Below are 18,762 nucleotides of genomic sequence, written 5' to 3'. Positions count from 1 at the left end.
CAACGGGAAGAGGAGAATCATTAAATATGGTACTATCATGTACAGATCCTGGCCAACGAGCAATTATGTGCATTAATTTCAACTGCGAATCACAAATTGCTTGTGTGTTTATGCTGAAATATCCTTTTCTGTTTCTGTACAATTCAGCATTGGCACCACCAGGGGATTGGATATTTACATGTGTGCAGTCGATGGCACCTATAGCCCATGGGAAACCAGCAATGTTGAAAAATCCTTGTTTTCCTGATTGTTACGAGGCATCTTTATGTGTGAATTACTCTACTTATATTCGATTTGTGAATGTGCATGCAGTCGCCGATTAACTCAAGAAAGCCTCCTTTGGCATAAAACCGAAGTGTAATTACAGTTGGCAACGTGCATCGAGAGATTTGTTTCTGTGAGTTCTTGGTTCAAGTGAATGCCCCGTCACTTGACAAAGAAGATATGTCAGATAGCATCATGTGCCTGAATATTTTTATTTATTATTTAGTTATTTTATATTTTTTACAAACTTACGTAATAAAAAAAACCGTAAAATATAACTTAATTCTCCTTTAATTGCCCAACTGTCACTAATTAAATAAATCATCCGTTAACGAGTGTTTAACAATCGATTATTGTTTGAGCAACGCAAAGTATTGGCCGTTAATCATTAATCAAGCTGGATATTTGATGAACCATTAACAAGCCATTAACCATCCATTAATCAGTTGTCAAATTTTAATTATTCGTTAACAACCGATTAATGGCTTATTAACTTTTGTGCAACCGGCCATCAGTGTGCTACTCTTAGAACGGGCGGATTCTAGTAAAAATCACAGCAGGCTCTGAAATTTTGCACCTACCACAAGCCGATAGATGGCCTCGGCTATAATATGTCGCATGGACTTTGCATTCTATAGTATCTTATTTTATCTATGTCCATGCCCGTATAGTATGTCCTTCTAGCGACTTTAATGTGACCCATATATTAGTGTATGCAACTAAAAATACATATGAATAATGACATTTTATATAATAAATTGTCAATTTCAAAAACTAAGTGCAGTCGAAACTTTAAAAAATGCCACAAACAAAGAAAAAATTTTGTGTTAGTTCACGACATAAAGTTAACATTTCTTATAATCTACCCAATGATATCACTTTAAATGCGGCATGGAAGATAGGACTGATAGATCATACTGGTAATATCATGAGTGCCGCAGAATATGCAAGTAGTAAAATTTTACCAAGATTCCAAAATTTAAGGACCATATTTCAGTCACCTTGCAAGATAGTTCTCTGCAAAAACTAGAAAAATTGTCTTCTTTTACTTATTTGCCAAGTACCAATTTTCAAATTGAGACGGCGGCGGCGGCAACAGCTTTTTTATGTGGCTACTTAATTATGAAAATAACGGAGGCAATCCATGGATGTGATTATTGCTTGTCACATTTACAAGATCCAAATTCGAAAAAGAAAATCCGTTTACTGGAATTAATTTATTACTAAGATAGAGGAAGGCTAAGTTACCCCAATGATCAATTTGTGGGCCTAGTATAGTTTGGGAATGAGAAATAGGAATTTTAGCTTCTTCACTTGCAATGGGTTTTGGGTAGGTTAAACATTATAGATAATAATGAAGATTTACGACTATGAGCAGTTCATTCCAGGGGGAACAAACAATCTGCATTTTGCCGATATTCGGCATCCCTTTTTAGTATCTAGCAGGTAGATAAACTTACCACTATCGTAAATCTTCATTATGATAATCTTTACAATCTACCCTAAACCCATTGCAAGTGAAGAAGCTAAAATTTCAATTTCTCGTTCGCAAACTACAATTTACAATAATTTCAATAGTAGAAATTCTACCAAGCATTCCAAAGGAAAATATAAATTTTGTTTTGAAGAATATCTTGGCCTCATATTTTTCGGGAAATCCACTAATTCATTGTCCTGTTCATGGTAAGATGTGAGTGAGACACTTATTTAAAAATTAGAACTTCCTGTCATTGTAAATTTTTGTAACTTGCACTCACAGACAAAAAAAAATAATTAGAAAGAAAATTGTTGAAATTAAATTTACCGTTCATATAAAATGTTTTTGATTTGAGATTTTGAAAAAGTGTCAGATATATGTGTGCGTTAAAACTGTTGAAAAATTATGAAAACACGTCTATAAAACAATGATTTCCTGCAAGGCAGTACAACACATTAGCCCCGTATTGTGGCGCACCCTATAAAACAAAAATAATGCTTAGAACTACGAATGCAGCAGGCCGAATAAGAGACGAGTCTCTTATGAATCTAGGAGACCGTGATCTGAACATCCCATCAGTATCTGAATTGTGTCAAAGTGACAACTGGGAAAAATAGGGTTATTAATATGTAAAGGGTGTTTTACAACTAATGACAATGACATGAAGTTGATGTCCGAAATTTATTCGCTGGCATAGTACAAGCATCACTAAAACACCAAGGAAAAGACATTCTAATTACAGCGCCATATTCAACAGCTTTACTGTTATTAAACGGTGATTATTTAATATACTGTTATAACAATCTGTAATAATTAATAATGTATCCCATTTTAGATCCTGATGCAGCAGCACAATTTATCAATACTAATTTAAACAACAATGAAGTTTTTAAGTTAGAAGACACAAGTCACAAGACACCGGAATAGAAGATATCCCTAATGGTTGATTTGATATAAATGTGCAATTTTGACAACCACTTGATTGTTTTCTTCCAGATACAGATGATTGAACAATGACAATGAAGTCATTTGGAAAAGTAAAGGAAAACAAAGTAATGAAGATCATGAAGGGACGTTATTTTTATTGCAATTGAGAGCAAAATATGCTTCCAAATTTGATGATAAAAACAATCAAAACAGTGCTTTATGTCTGTTGATAGCTCAAGAAATGATTGCTGGTGGATTTAATATTGGTACCAAAAACGCCGCTGAAAAATGTAGACAAAAGTTTACTGATCTGCAAAACAATATGTATTTTATTCCATCCTAAACGATAAAATGGTATTTTATCTACTGTTTTCTTCATGGTAAAATGAAGTTTTATCGTCTAGAAAAATAAAATAATTACATTTTCACAAGTTTCTTTATTCTTTTTTAATCAAAATTACAAACGTCTGAATTGAAATAACCGGAAATAACATTGTTAATAAAAATTAAATGTGCACTTTTTAAACACTTTTCCACCACATTTGACAGTATTCTCGTTAGCGACATCTTTGCTTTTGATGAAGTTAACGACATCCTCACTTTTGATGAGGTTAGCGCCACTGCAACCAGGTAATTCGTTTGAAAATCCTTGACAATTCTTTGTGCTGCTTGTTCCCATCAAAATTCTGTTACAAATTTCCTTCTTATTTTCAACTGATTCATCAATGTAGCCTTCTACAACCGAATTCGATTTCCAGCCACCATGTCTTCATCATAAGCGTGTTAGCTCCAGTGTTCGCCAAAAGAGTAGCACTTGATCTCCTAAAGCAATGACCAGTGTAAGATTCAGGTAATGGCAGCTTTAAAAATTCCGCTATCATTCGGGGCATCTTGTAAAATGTGTTAATTCCCACCACTTGCTTTGTACATTTTTCATTGCGATAACCCAAAAAGAAACTCTTGGTTGGTGTATTTGCAGGTCTTAAATCACTATATTTTTTGTATAAAGCCAACTTGCTAACTCCTATTTTCGTATTATCCACAATAGTAAACATACGCTTCTTATTCGTTTTTGTTTCGGGAACTTGTATTATCAGAATATTATCTCGATCTTCGATATCGTCAATTTTCATTTTGTGTAATTCATCCATTCTGCATCCTCCGCCGATTCCCATGACCAAGGCAACCTTTAGATAATTTACTTAATATTGAGTGAAACTACCATAATAAAAACACTTACCTTTATCAACAAGTAAATCTTATCAGGTGCATCCTCCAAAAATTTGTTAAAATGTTCCCTCTCTAACACATTTGATTTAATCGGTGTGTAGGTTGAGTATTCTCGCTTAAGGAAAGTCTTCAGACTCAAAAATCTAAAAAAATAAACGTTTTAATTATAATATTCAAAATAATCATTCTTCTTACTTTGATATGTCTACTTGTTCCTTGATCAGTAAGGTACTCTTCAACTTTGAATAACAACTCCACAATGTTGAAGCCTTATACTTTTTTACCTTTTCTGCGAAGTACGATAGCAGGACTTCTTCTGATACACCTTTTATGTTTCTGCTTTTCCTCCAGGCACAGAAAATATTGTATTCTTTTTCATACAACGATACAGATTTTCGCGGCAATAAATTTTCAATAACAGATCTGGCTTCTTTAATAATATCTTCAGGAACATACAATTCATCTTCATTAAGGAAAGATTGGGCCATTATTTCCTCAAAAATGAAACACTTTCACGACGCTTTCACGAAACTGCTTTTAACTTTGTTGATAAACAAATTATCTCGGTAACCGACTCCCATGCCAACAGCCCCCGCTTTGAGTTTCTAATGTTTAACATCCATTGTTGTTTTTCTGTTTTTGACGTTTTTTTGATTGTTGAATTTTTTTGACGTTTATAATTGTCATAATCAAAATAATTCAGTAATTCAATCGAAGTAATGGAGGATGGAATAAAATTTTGTATTGTACAGGACGATAAAATTCACCATTATCTTCTCGAGCGTATTAGCCTCTCGGCTTACGCCTCGAGGCTTAAACCGCTCTCGAAGATAAAATAAAATTTTATCGTCTTGTATAATAAATAACTAATCCATATTTAAAACACATGAAAAGGACTGGAGATGAAAGAAAAAAGCCTCCTCCGTATTTCCAGGAACTTCATGACATTTTGGGCAGCAAACACAAAGCAATCCCACAACATTTGCAAGATAGCATTTCATTAGAAGATTCCAGCACTGCGAGAGGGCCAAGTACTTCACAAGAAAAAAAAAACACTAAAAACAGATTTTTTCCACTACTGGTCTCAGAAACCTTCATTATTGACTCTCCAACCGATCCCAGAAGTAGAATTTCTCTCCCACGGTTAATAAAAAATTTCATTATTAACCTAGGTGAATAATGAACAGCCGTCACCTAGCAACGAAAGATTTTCGTTGATTTCATTGGTTAACGTAGACGATTTTCATAGCAACCGTTGAAAAATGAGAACTCGGAACGTCGCATCGGACAAAATAATTTAATTAATAATTATTATCCGAAAGGGTTTTAACGTATCTAGTAGTGGAAAAAATTGTACATAAACCACGGTGAAGAAGTCCCTTATAGCCTTCGCGCCTTAGAACCCTCGGCACGCCTCAGGCTCTAATCTTGGTGCTCTGGCTATAATCATGAATTTCTTCACCTTGGTGTATAATATACAGAGCGCCCAAAAATGTGGTAGCAAGTTTTTCGATTGGTCCCGCAAGATGACACTTTTTTACAGAGACATTTTTTATGTATGGCAACGCCGCTATCTAAATTGAGATAAATAAATGTCAAGAATTGTCAAACGTAAAACATTCAAATTTAAATTTTATTGAAAATGTTCAAATTGACCACCATTATGCTCAATGCATAACTGAACCCTTCGAGCAGCATCTCGACAAATTTTAGTGCACAAGTCGGGGGTAAAAATTGTTCGGAAAATCTCCTTAACATATTCTTTTGAAAAAATTCAAAAATTGAATGTTGCAAGATTGAACAAATTTGGCTTTTCGAAAGTACCATCTTGTGACACTTTGTGTAAAAGTTGCTACCACATTCCTGGGCGCTCTGTACTATTCCAATACTGCCAAATCTTGCAAACCAGTAGGAGTTAATACGCAATTAATTGAGATGATGAAAGGTGAAAATGAACACAGACGGCAACAGTTTGAGAAGTTGACGTCCATTTTAAAAGAACAGAATAGACAACGGGAAAAATGCTCGATATTTTAAGCAATATGGCAGGAAAGCGCAAGAGAAGTGGCTCTTAATAATAATAATAATAATAATAATAAATTTATAAATTTAATTTGGATTTGATTAACTTTTTATCTCATGTTATGACATTTTGGAGAACTACTTTAAATTTATCAATAAACAATACTAAATTAAAATCCGAGCCTATTCAAATTAAACGGGGAATTTATCAAGGAGATTCTTTAAGTCCTTTATGGTTTTGTCTAGCCATTAATCCTTTGACAAATCTATTAAATAGCACTGGATATGGTTTCAATATTAGATTTAATAATACCACACTATCCAAATTAAATCACCTTCTTTATATGGATGACATAAAACTTTATACATCAAAAAAGAATCACATTTTATCTTTACTAACAATAACTGAAAATTTCTCAAATTATATTGGGATGAGTTTTGGTATTGATAAGTGTAAAATGCAATCAATATGTCGCGGTCATTACGAACATTTAGAATATATAACTCAAGAAGGAGAAATCATTAAAAATTTAAATAAAGGAGAATTTTATAAATATTTAGGTATTAATCAATCAAATCATATTCAACACTCAATTCTAAGACAATAAATTACTTAATTATATTAACAAAATTCAAAGTGAGTCGTTTTTTGTGCCGGTCAGTGTATTTTGATAGAACAGTTTTAACTGACATTCATATTAAGCATAACAGACCAGACATTATAATTTTAAATAAACAACAAAAGCAAGCATATCTTTTAGATATAGCTGTTCCAAATTCACATAATATAACACAGACATATAACACAAAAATTAATAAATATTTAGAGCTCTCCGTTGCTATGAGAAATCTTTGGTGTTTAGAAAAAATTTCGATTTTACCACTTGTAATTTCAGCAACGGGAATAGTACCGCAATCTCTTTTTAAAAATTTAAAAATTCTGGATTTAGATAACACATTGGTAGTTGAAATTCAAAAAGGTATTTTATTATACTCATGTCACATCGTGAGGAAGTTCCTTAACATTGACACAGAACAGAATAAAAGACAACAAAGTCAAAATGTGGAGGCGAGACGCCGGTAATTATGTTGATAAGCACTGCACTATTACTTTATAGTAATATCCGTAATAGTGTATGTACTCCGGCAAAATTGCCGTGCCGCCGGGTGGAGGTGGGATACGTAATAATAATAGACTTGTTCCCGCCATAGGGTGCACTATCGCAGCGTGAGGCGCCGGATACCATTTACTATGGCGGCCAAAAAATTTTGGCGGTCACTTTCTTGACATTCAAGTAAGTAAGTGTTTCATTCCTGTCGAGAGCTAAGATAGTTTACCAAGGCGTAGCCGAGGTGAACTAATGTTCGAGACAGGAAGGAAACACCTTCCCACCGAGGTTTGTATACTATTTTATTCGGAATCATTACATTTTTAACAAATAAACAATTAATTTGATGCAATTTCATTTCTACCGTTTTTCGACAATTCGTGTAGGCCACTGGAAAAACAGTCATAACAGGGCGGAAAGTGGCCTATTACTGACCAAGAGAGGGAAGTAAAGGTAAAAAGGAATGGTTAACTTTCCGCCCTCGATAAGGTTAGGAATGTGCATATTACAATACGATTCCGAATAAACTATGTTATGGCCATGCCAATTCCCCTTAAATACAGTTCGTAGGAAGCATACCACGGTTAGTATAAAGTCACTACGACTTACCACCTGAAAAGTTTAGAATCCTATACAGGGTGATTCTGAAATAAGTTTGGAAAAAACACCGGTAATTAGTGATGATGAGAAGAAATCATTGACAAAAAATTTTTCTAATAAAAGTTTTTTCGTTTTCGAGATACAAATGATTGAAAATTTGGTCAAAATTGCTAGTACGCTGCTAAGTTAAGGGTGATTACCTGAGTATCTTGGTAGTTTAGCAACAATAATAATCAAAAGTGCCCATCAGTCACAAACGTAACCTTACTCCTCTCGATCATTTCTATAGAAACATTTACAAAGCAGTGTGCTTGCACCTACGCCTTTATTGTGGAGTTACCACTTGTAATTTCAGCAACGGGAATAGTACCGCAATCTCTTTTTAAAAATTTAAAAATTCTGGATTTAGATAACACATTGGTAGTTGAAATTCAAAAAGGTATTTTATTATACTCATGTCACATCGTGAGGAAGTTCCTTAACATTGACACAGAACAGAATAAAAGACAACAAAGTCAAAATGTGGAGGCGAGACGCCGGTAATTATGTTGATAAGCACTGCACTATTACTTTATAGTAATATCCGTAATAGTGTATGTACTCCGGCAAAATTGCCGTGCCGCCGGGTGGAGGTGGGATACGTAATAATAATAGACTTGTTCCCGCCATAGGGTGCACTATCGCAGCGTGAGGCGCCGGATACCATTTACTATGGCGGCCAAAAAATTTTGGCGGTCACTTTCTTGACATTCAAGTAAAGTGTAAATAAACCTTTAGGAATCGTAACCCCACTTTCGATTCTTGTCATTTTGACAATCAATTTAAACTGTTTGAAGCTCAGATATTCCAAAAATGCGACATGAATAAACAAAATTAGAGCAATCGTACATAGATAACCTGAGGTAAACGTTCTGTGTCGTAGAAATGACATAATAATTTTGAGTTTTGAAATTTACCACCCAAAAAATAACGTTCGTAATCAAGACGGTAATCATGATGACAATAAAGTACGGATTACAATTTTTTTTTTCAATTGACAGACAATGACGGCCAAAATTTTTTGGCCGGCGTAGTACCTTTTAACAGGCTCGGCAGATGTTATGCCTTGGAACAAGTTGCGACTCCAACAGGCCGAAGCCCACTTATTGGAGCCGACAAAATAAAAACGGAAATAAGTAGGTACATACAAAAACGAAAACTACAAAATTCCTGCAAAATATACAACTGCCGCATCGGTAATGATCTTGGTGTAAGAGTGACTGGTAGTAATGCGCAGTTGATTGAGATATTGAAGACTGAAAGTAATGAGCGCAAGGAGAGCAGTTCGGTATCATCACAAATTTGCTGCAAGAACAAAACCATCAAAGAGATCGCATGTTGACTCTTTTAGAAGGACTCGGCGGACAAAAGAGAAAACGACCCAGTGAAGACTGAAACTCCCAATTTTTTTTTTTTTGACTACAGAACTAACATACTTTAATTTGGAAATGTAGAAATATAAACTTTTTTTGTTCGACACTGTCAGAATTTGACAATTTTCTCCTGTGTGAACGGATTTTGATAAATGTCAAAACTTGTCAAAACGAAATATCAAGCCAATTTAAAAGATTTTAAGCGATTTGGAGCCTTTAAGGGGCTCGTCGAAAAAAAAAACGTTGTATTCAAGTCGTTACCTGTGGTAAGCTCGCAAGAATTCGCTTTCTGCGTCGAAGCTGGGTATGTTACGGTTTCGAGATGACAGTAAACAATGACGTCATTAATTACTCCCCTCTCTTACCGGTTTTCGCGTAAATGAAATGATAAGGCATACCACAGTAACCACAACTTTCCAACATTGGTACCTGCAATTTATGTGTAAAATGTTGAATATAAAGTTTAAAAATTTATTTACATTATAATTTTCAATAAAGAATTACTTTATTGCTATCAAGGAGGTTCTCTTTGTTACCCGTGGTCCTTTGAAGAACCACCCCCGCTCGCTCTTTTGTCGCGTTTGCTCGCAACTTTCTAAATAGTTGACGCCAGCCAGAAACGGCACTTGTCAACCAGATCTTAGACGAGAAGGTTGTTTTCTTTCGTGCTCATAAAAGACTGCCTGACGGTCCGGGTAAACCGGACTGGATTACGAAAAAATCTTCTTCGACGCGATGCATCTGCTACCCCGGCGTTAACAAAGCCATCGATCAACAAATCTGGACACCGGCCCTGAAAATGGACTTGACAGTTCGACCGCTCCAGAGGGCCGGTGGTAATTTCTTCCAACCCTTGATTATTATCAAAGCTGCGTTGGGATATTCTGTCCCATGCACACAAATAAAAGAACAGATTAGCAAAAAGTGTTATTTTTGAATGTTCGGCTTGCTGCGTTCGTTTTCACTCTGAAATTGCGACCGCAACACATTACAATAAATTTCATGTTTTTGATTCAGAACATGGTAAGCAATTAACTTTAGATTACGTATTTAGATATTATTTAAAAATATTTGTATGCTACAACAAGAACAAGCAATCTAACAAGAACCTGAAGAAGGAAAGGGAGACGAGGCAAAAGAAGCGGTACTCGGGAGCACAATTTGGGCTGATCATTTGATACGAAGTCTCATCGCAGTGATGGCAACTTGCAAGATAGAATTTGACTTGCCCATGATAAAACTTGTCTGGCATAAAGTCGTCAGACAGTTCAATAAAGAGAACAATGTTGCATCTGATTTACAGAAAATTTAAAACAAGTGGAAATCCTTAAAAAGGGCATAGAAGTGGTCCCGATATAACCTGCTCAAAGAAATCCAGTAATCGGTGACGATGACTAGAACTCATACATAAAAAATGTTTCTAATAAAAGTATTTTTGAAATGCGTATAAATGCCAACGTAAGGCACATAGAACATTTATTATAAAATAATAATTTCTGGTTTACAGTGACCTTTTATTAATTATAATAATAATAATAATAGGTTAATAAACCGTTAATAAACGGCAAACAATACCATGTAACAGTGGAGAACAAATAAAGAAAAAAAAAACAAATACAATAACATAACAAAAACAATAGGTACTCGTTACAACGATGATTACGCCCGGAGAACGATGAATCCAGCTCGAGGGCTTTAGCCCGAGAGATGGATATTGTTCGATAGGCGTAATCATTCGGTGACGCCGTGGTGCATACAAGATTTTATTTTTCACTATACGTGTTCTTAAAAAAAAAGGCATCTTTGCAATTATGAATTGATGAGGGCGTTATGAATTCATTACGCCCGCTTATTATTATTACGCCCTGTTATTATTCCCCGGTTGTTATGGACATGTTTACGTATTTCGTATCCTAGGAGTTATCATGCAATTATACTAAAGTGAAAAATAAAATATTATAAAATTCAACATTATGAGAATGTAAATTAACATTCCTGCAGATTCTGGATAAAGGCGACCTTAACCCATAGTTGGTTCTATGATAAGGAAAAACTAACAGATGTACACTTCTGAAATTACATTGCGGCACATGAAGTAAAAATAAGCCTAAGATTGACCAACGTGTAATCATATAATTAATTACTTTAAAAAAGAAGCATAAATCCAATTGAATGCGTCTGGATCTTAAAGTACTTAAACCAAAATAAGCCAATATATTCTCACAGTTATTTCTAACAAAATGAATGTGACATTTATAGCAGGCAAATTTTACAAATTTTCTCTGAATTTTTTCACTTCTGTGAATACCATTTTGATACAGCGGACACCATATTATAGTGTTATGTTCCAAATTAGACCGTACAAGTGCATTATATAGCAACACAAGAGCTCTCAGGTTGTCAAACTCACTACACTGACGAACCATGAAGCCTAACATTTTGTTTGAGTACTTGACAATTTTTTTTAATATGCGAGCAAAATGTCAGTTTACTATCGAGTATTATTTCTAGGTCACTAATTTGGAACAAACTTTCTAAAGCACTATTATGAATATGATAAGATGGAAGGGTAATAATTTTTCACAATCTTGTTCAGATCTAATGTTGTAAAAGTTTTAAATCATCAGCGTACAGCAGAAACAAGCTATCCCTAATAACATTCTTTATATCATTAATGAATATCGAAAACAACACAGGGCCCAAATGAGATCCCTGAGGAACTCCAGAAGTCACCTTAATTTCCCTAGATCTATGTGAAGTAATGCGCACTTTCTGTTTACGATTTGTTAGATAAGAGTTGATCCAAGACAACAGTGGATCACCAATTCCCACAATGGAAAGTTTGAGACACAATTTAGATATATCAACTCGATCAAACGCCTTTTTTAAAGCAGTGTAAATACAATCTACTTCCATATTTTTTTCAAAACAATTGATCACATATTCTGTAAGAAAAATAAATTTGTGGTAGTTGATTTACCCTTCAAAAGTCCATGTTGTTCATCAATAATAATATTTTTAACAGTATTAGTTCTGACGTCGCTAACAATAGAGTCTAATATTTTAGGAAAAACATTATACTAATACCTCTGTAATTTTCCACCACAGTCTTGGATCCACTTTTATGAATTGGTATAATATCCGCCGTTTTCCAATGCAAAGGAAATGCACCTGTACTTAAGGATTTGTTGTTAGTGGGAAAACTAGAGAGTCCGCGCATAGATTTATAAAACCTGAAGGAATCCCATCAGAGCCCGGAGTCCATCCCAACTCAAGATCCTTCATTTTAGAAATAATTTGCTCTACATTAACGTGGTATGGAACAGTTTCAAGAGGTTTTGTTGTCTTTGAGTGATTGTGGTGAGGAGTTAAGTGAGTTGAGATCAAAAATTGAGCAGTTAATATATTTGTACCAAAAATATTTGGCACCAGATCAGTATATTTATAGCTCGAGGAGGTCTTTAAATAAATTGAAGAAGAAGTACCGTATATTTCCTTTAATTAGTTATGAGTTGCATTTGAATGACTGTCATAAATATAAGTTTTTGAGAAGTGAATGTTCTTCAGTTGAGTATGAAAGATTTAGTCAAGATTTTAAGTATATTTTGTTTAGGCCTACGGATTTTGAATTTTTCGCACGAAAAGTACTTACTGGTCGTGAGATTGAAGAGAAGTTTTGTTTGGTTTGGGTACCTTCTAGGCCGTCGAAATGAGCTATGGGAATAGTTATGCACTTAAAGTGAGAATGTTATCTACTCAGGCTTGGGCGGATGTTGTGAAGCTTTCTAAAGCATTACATGTTATCCGAAATGTGTCCTTCTCTGTAAAAGCTCAAAGAAATATGGCTAGGAGAACTTTGAGTGGTGCGCTTGTAGATTCACCGTTTTCGAGGAACAGAAGGTTTGCGTGTGGAATGTTTGTGGACTTAGGGTTTCCGACTGTCTCGAAGTTGTATAATCAGCTGATTAGTTCGTTGGATGTGCATACCCGTGATGTAGAAAAGGAAAGAGCTAATAGTGAACGTATGGAAGGGGCTTTTAATGATGCGAAGCAATCATTTGTTAATGCTGTTGAAAGTCTGTGTTTTATGCTTGATGCTGTAGAATCGTATACGGTGAATGGTATATATGATGCTGAACATTTTGAATCTGAATTTAATTTAGTTTGGGAAGAAGAAGTTGAAGGAGAACCTGGTGATTAGAATGGATGTGGGTCTATTTGATTATAATTGTGCAGTATGAAAGGAAGTTTGAAAGTTTTGAGTTTTATTTTTATTTGTTGTTGTGTGATAAGTGGTGATAGTAAGAAGCTCGCTGGACTATTTGTGCGGGAGTCTTTAAGTATCCAATTTGGCATAGCTACTGTTGTTAGCGGTAAGATTAATAGTTCTGTCATATTGTTCACTGCTGATAAGCAGAAGTTTGCTAACGCACCTGTTCTGGTTGTGGATAACTATAGGTACTTGCAAGGTCTGGTGAATTTGGTGTGTTGAGTGAGGCTGCGCAGTTAACTTTTGAAACTACTAATACTTATTCTCAGTTTCTTGGTGTTCGGGAGAAGGTGATTGTTAATCAACAGGATGTCATTCTCCAGTGCTGATGCTAGGAAATTAAGTCAGGCTTATAATCGCGCGGTTGGGGCTTTTGACAGAACTAATAGAGATGTTATTTTTGCTAGAAGTTTTAACTGCGGTGTACCATGTGAAGAGGCTAGGGGTGTTACTAGTGTTAAAAGGCCTTTTGAGTATGATTCGAGAGTTGAATTTCGTAAGGTTGAAAAGGATGAACAGCGGTTTTTAGATAATCCTAGGGTGGGTACTTTAGGGTATGATTGTTGTGATGCTGCCTTTTATGTGAAAGGCAAAAAGTAGTTTAGTTAGTTGGGCTCGGTTGAAGAGCCTATTGTTGGGCTCGGTTTAAGAGTGTTTAAGATTTTAATTGTTGGACTCGGTTGAAGAGTTTATTTATACAGGGCAAGTCACATAAGGCTTATTTCTGAATTTATTTTGTACGCAACCAAAAATACTAATGACGCTGACCACTTGATACCGTTTATAATGAGATTTAATTTAGGAATCAATGTAGGTATGTAATTTGGCTAAAAATGTCAAAATGACAGTTGATGAATTTAATTTTTGATTTCATTAATCAGAACAGGAAAACGTCATTGTGACATTTTTAGCCAAATTACATACCTACGTTGATTACTGAATTAAATCACATTATAAATGGGATCAAGTAGTCAGCGTCATTAGTCATTAGTATTTTTGGTTGCGTACAAAATAAATTCGGAAATAACCCTTATGTGACTTGCCCTGTATTAATGTTGGGCTCGGTTGAAAAGTTTATTTTATTTGTTTAATGTTATATGAGTTTCTTCTAGGTTCTTCTCATAGATACAAATTGAACCTTGTTTAAAAGTTTCTTTGGTTTTCTAAATTGTTTGTTTTCCAAAATTTCAAAAATTCTTCTTTTCTTTTTTTTATTTTGTAATTATTATTCTTAGTTAAAGTTGAAAATATGAGTATGTAAAATGTAAATCACTTATTCAATACATTATTTTGACTATTTAACCACAATTAAGACGATACTCTTATTAATTATTACACAGGGAAGTATGTTTCCCAACAGCTAAAAAAATGCTGTGGACTACTGCGTTCAAAAATAACCTAATCATGACCAACTACATTAATAGTAGATTACATACCGAGGTGGAAAGTGTTTCATTCCTGTCGAGAGCTAAGATAGTTTACCAAGGCGTAGCCGAGGTGAACTAATGTTCGAGACAGGAAGGAAACACCTTCCCACCGAGGTTTGTATACTATTTTATTCGGAATCATTACATTTTTAACAAATAAACAATTAATTTGATGCAATTTCATTTCTACCGTTTTTCGACAATTCGTGTAGGCCACTGGAAAAACAGTCATAACAGGGCGGAAAGTGGCCTATTACTGACCAAGAGAGGGAAGTAAAGGTAAAAAGGAATGGTTAACTTTCCGCCCTCGATAAGGTTAGGAATGTGCATATTACAATACGATTCCGAATAAACTATGTTATGGCCATGCCAATTCCCCTTAAATACAGTTCGTAGGAAGCATACCACGGTTAGTATAAAGTCACTACGACTTACCACCTGAAAAGTTTAGAATCCTATACAGGGTGATTCTGAAATAAGTTTGGAAAAAACACCGGTAATTAGTGATGATGAGAAGAAATCATTGACAAAAAATTTTTCTAATAAAAGTTTTTTCGTTTTCGAGATACAAATGATTGAAAATTTGGTCAAAATTGCTAGTACGCTGCTAAGTTAAGGGTGATTACCTGAGTATCTTGGTAGTTTAGCAACAATAATAATCAAAAGTGCCCATCAGTCACAAACGTAACCTTACTCCTCTCGATCATTTCTATAGAAACATTTACAAAGCAGTGTGCTTGCACCTACGCCTTTATTGTGGAGTTGATGTAACAATGGTTGTTAATGAAGTGAACAAATTCGGACAAATTTTCGCTATTCATAGGCGTTGAAAATACAAGGGTATGGGGTAATGTCCTTCCTTTTGATTTCACCTCCAAAAGTCATTTACGCAGAATTATGTTGTGTCAAGGATACTCCACATTTTTTTTTCCAAACTTATTTCAGAATCACCCTGTATAGTAATAAGCCATCGGAAAATATCTCTATATTTAAGGAAGAAGATTCCAACGAATTTTACTAAGTATTGGAATTGTTTATTTTTTGTAACACTTTTGGGGCTTTTTGAGTGGCATGGGCTGCATTTATCTCAAAATTAAGTTTGGGGTCGGTTATGACCCCAAGATATCTTTGAGTTTTCGCTATCTTGCTTGGGGCATTGTAAAGCAGCAGTTGGATGTCGCGATGGTGGACCCGGTTTTTTCTCTTGATAAGGTTAGCTTGTTTCGGGTGGCCCAGTTTACCACAAGATCCAGAGCTGTTTGGGCTGTGGTTTTTAGAGTTTGGCGGGAGTCATGTGCGGCAATGATGGCGAGGTTGTCGGCATACGCCACTACGTTTACGCCCTCGGGCCACGCGGAGTTAAGAAGCGGGTCGAGCAGGAAATTCCACAGAGTCGGTCCTAGAACCGAGCCCTGCGGACAACCCTTCGTGATGTACTTCCGTACGGTCGCGTTACATTGCGTAAGGGTCACTGAGCGGTCAGTCAGTTAGCTCTTTAGAAATGCCAGTGTCTCATACGGGACCTGTTTGTCACGGAGGCTCTCAAATAAGCCCGGCCACCAGACGTTGTCAAAAGCGCCGCTGATATCCACATATGTGGACAGAACTTATTTCTATTGCGCTCCGGCGACAGCCGATTTGTATGCCAGGAGTGCATCAGTGGTTGATCGACCGGACGAAAAACCAAATTGATGGGGAGAGTGCGTCGATTAGTTTGATCTTTATCAGTTTTTCCAAGATTCTACCGTACGTGGAGAGAAGCGTGATCGGTCTGTAGTTTTTTACGCTGCCTGCAGGTAATCTGCGGGGTCTTTTAGCAGTATAACTGGGTTGCCAGTTTTCCAGGTCTTCGGGAAGTAGCCGAGTTTCCAGCACGCATTGTATATTTTTAGAAGTGAGCGGCCAGTCCAAGGGTGCATCAATTTGACGAACCCACCTGCGAGTTGGTCGTGACCAGGGGCTTTGTTTGGTCGAAGCTCGTGCACAAGACGGTCAAGGTCCTCGGCCGCAAAAGGTTCGGCTTCATGCGTGAGCGGGGCGATGGCTACAAAGTTACGGAGTACATCTTGCTGAGTCCTGGTGTTCGTAGACGGGTCGTCGTCTGGGAGTAATCTCTGGAGCAGGAAGTCAAGCGTATCATTCGGGGTCAGGGTCGCCGTGTTATCGTCTCGCGTGAGACAGCTGAGAACACCTGACTTGTGGAATTTCTCCGCTGCCAGTTTGTACGTTACACCAAGGGTTTTCTGCCAGGTCTTGTTGGATGAAACGGTCCCAGCTTTTCTGGCGGGCAACGGCGAGTTTTCGGTTGATTCGGTCGCGAGCTGCTCTCATTTCGGCATGAATGTAATTAGCATATTCGGGGTGTCGATTTTTGTAAAATAAGGACTTCTTCTTCAGGTATACCTTGCGATGCCGCTCCACTTCATCCGTCCACCAGTCTGGTCGGTTGGTGAAGCGCTTCCCTTGGACAGCTTTTGCAGCTACACAATTTCGGATACTGCTATAAAGCAAATTAACCGCTCGATCGATCATGCCTGGATTGCAAATGGCAGGAAATTTCCTGTCAAATTCGTTATTCCAGTCGTGCAGGGTCTCTTCGACATACTCTGGGGTAATTTGGCTATAATCAATAGCAAACTTGGGTGCGACTGTGGGGGCTGTATTGTCAGCTGGGTCGACCGTATAAGTGAACATGATGGGGTTGTGGTCGGATGCTGTGAGGGTGTCCGAGATTTTCCAGTTCGAGATGCTTGGGCTCTCCAGTGGGGTGGTTAGTGTCAAGTCGATGTAACTTTATCCTCTAATGTTTCGGAAAGTCGGCAGGTCGCCGGGTTGGTTTAGGATGTCTAGGTCATTTTGTGTTACGAACTCCTGAAGTATCGAAGATCTTGCATCGTTTCGTATGTCGCACCACAAGGTCGACCGGGTGTTGAAGTCGCCGCCAATGACCAGTCTGCTACCTGCAGTCGCCTTTATTATCCGTTGGTTTGTCGGGATTTCGGACCGGATGTCCGTCGAAGGTGGCAGGTATACGCTTGAGAAAAACACTTCGGTTTTTCCCAGTTGTAGCGTGACCATAGCAATGTGCTCGTTAGAAAGCTGAGGCTCAAACAGTGGCGCTACGCAGTGTTTGTTAAATATAATGGTCGACAGAAACTTGGCCGAGGTGACTGCCGCCAGCTGCGGGCCGTTTAAATGGGGAACTTTGAATAAGGAGCCATGACGACAGACGTATGGCTCCTGTACCAGCGCGATGGAGACGTTGTTGGCTAACATGTGCTATAAAGAGAACAGTCTCAAAAGATTGTCTTGAGGAAAACCATGCTCAGAATAAAAATTGTATACTTTTAGATGTAGGAATTTTAAAAAGCGTCGCTGTATTTTTTCCAAGTTTACTCGATGAGTATCCCGGTGACCATGTTACACATGAGAACTCAAGCTTGGAACGTACAATTTTAATAATAATAATTGAACAATGATGAACGAAAACTCAGCAATCGCGCAATTAATATGATGAATTGTGAAATATGTTAATAAAAGCTGATCCATTTGATTTTGGCACTTTCAATATTCATTGTCCCAATGTAGGTATTTTGGAACAACTGAAAATTTTATTAAATGAATTGGGTTCTTTTAGTTTCGAAACTGATTAAAATAAATAGCACACTATAAAAATATTTTTTTAAATAAATTTTATTCCCAAAAGTGTTACAAAAAATAAACAATTCCAATACTTAGTAAAATTCGTTGGAATCTTCTTCCTTAAATATAGAGATATTTTCCGATGGCTTATTACTATACAGGGTGATTCTGAAATAAGTTTGGAAAAAAAAATGTGGAGTATCCTTGACACAACATAATTCTGCGTAAATGACTTTTGGAGGTGAAATCAAAAGGAAGGACATTACCCCATACCCTTGTATTTTCAACGCCTATGAATAGCGAAAATTTGTCCGAATTTGTTCACTTCATTAACAACCACTGTTACATCAACTCCACAATAAAGGCGTAGGTGCAAGCACAC

At 36.4% G+C, this 18,762-nt stretch overlaps 2 long non-coding RNA genes across 3 annotated transcripts in view; both read right to left on the bottom strand.

Moving 5' to 3' along the window:
- The window catches only part of LOC138136328 (uncharacterized), a 284,939-nt gene that overhangs the window by 191,564 nt on the left and 74,613 nt on the right, over positions 1 to 18,762 (bottom strand). The gene's annotated exons all lie outside the window — the stretch shown is intronic.
- On the bottom strand, positions 3,086 to 4,664 carry LOC138136917 (uncharacterized). Its single transcript, XR_011161501.1, has 3 exons — positions 4,094 to 4,664; positions 3,909 to 4,041; positions 3,086 to 3,855 (listed from the first exon to the last, which is right to left on the bottom strand). It is a non-coding gene; the product is annotated as an uncharacterized lncRNA (long non-coding RNA).

The sequence above is a fragment of the Tenebrio molitor genome, chromosome 8, assembly GCF_963966145.1.
Source record: "Tenebrio molitor chromosome 8, icTenMoli1.1, whole genome shotgun sequence".
In the NCBI taxonomy this organism is placed as follows: Eukaryota; Metazoa; Arthropoda; class Insecta; order Coleoptera; family Tenebrionidae; genus Tenebrio; species Tenebrio molitor.
This window is presented reverse-complemented; position numbering and strand designations above follow the sequence as displayed.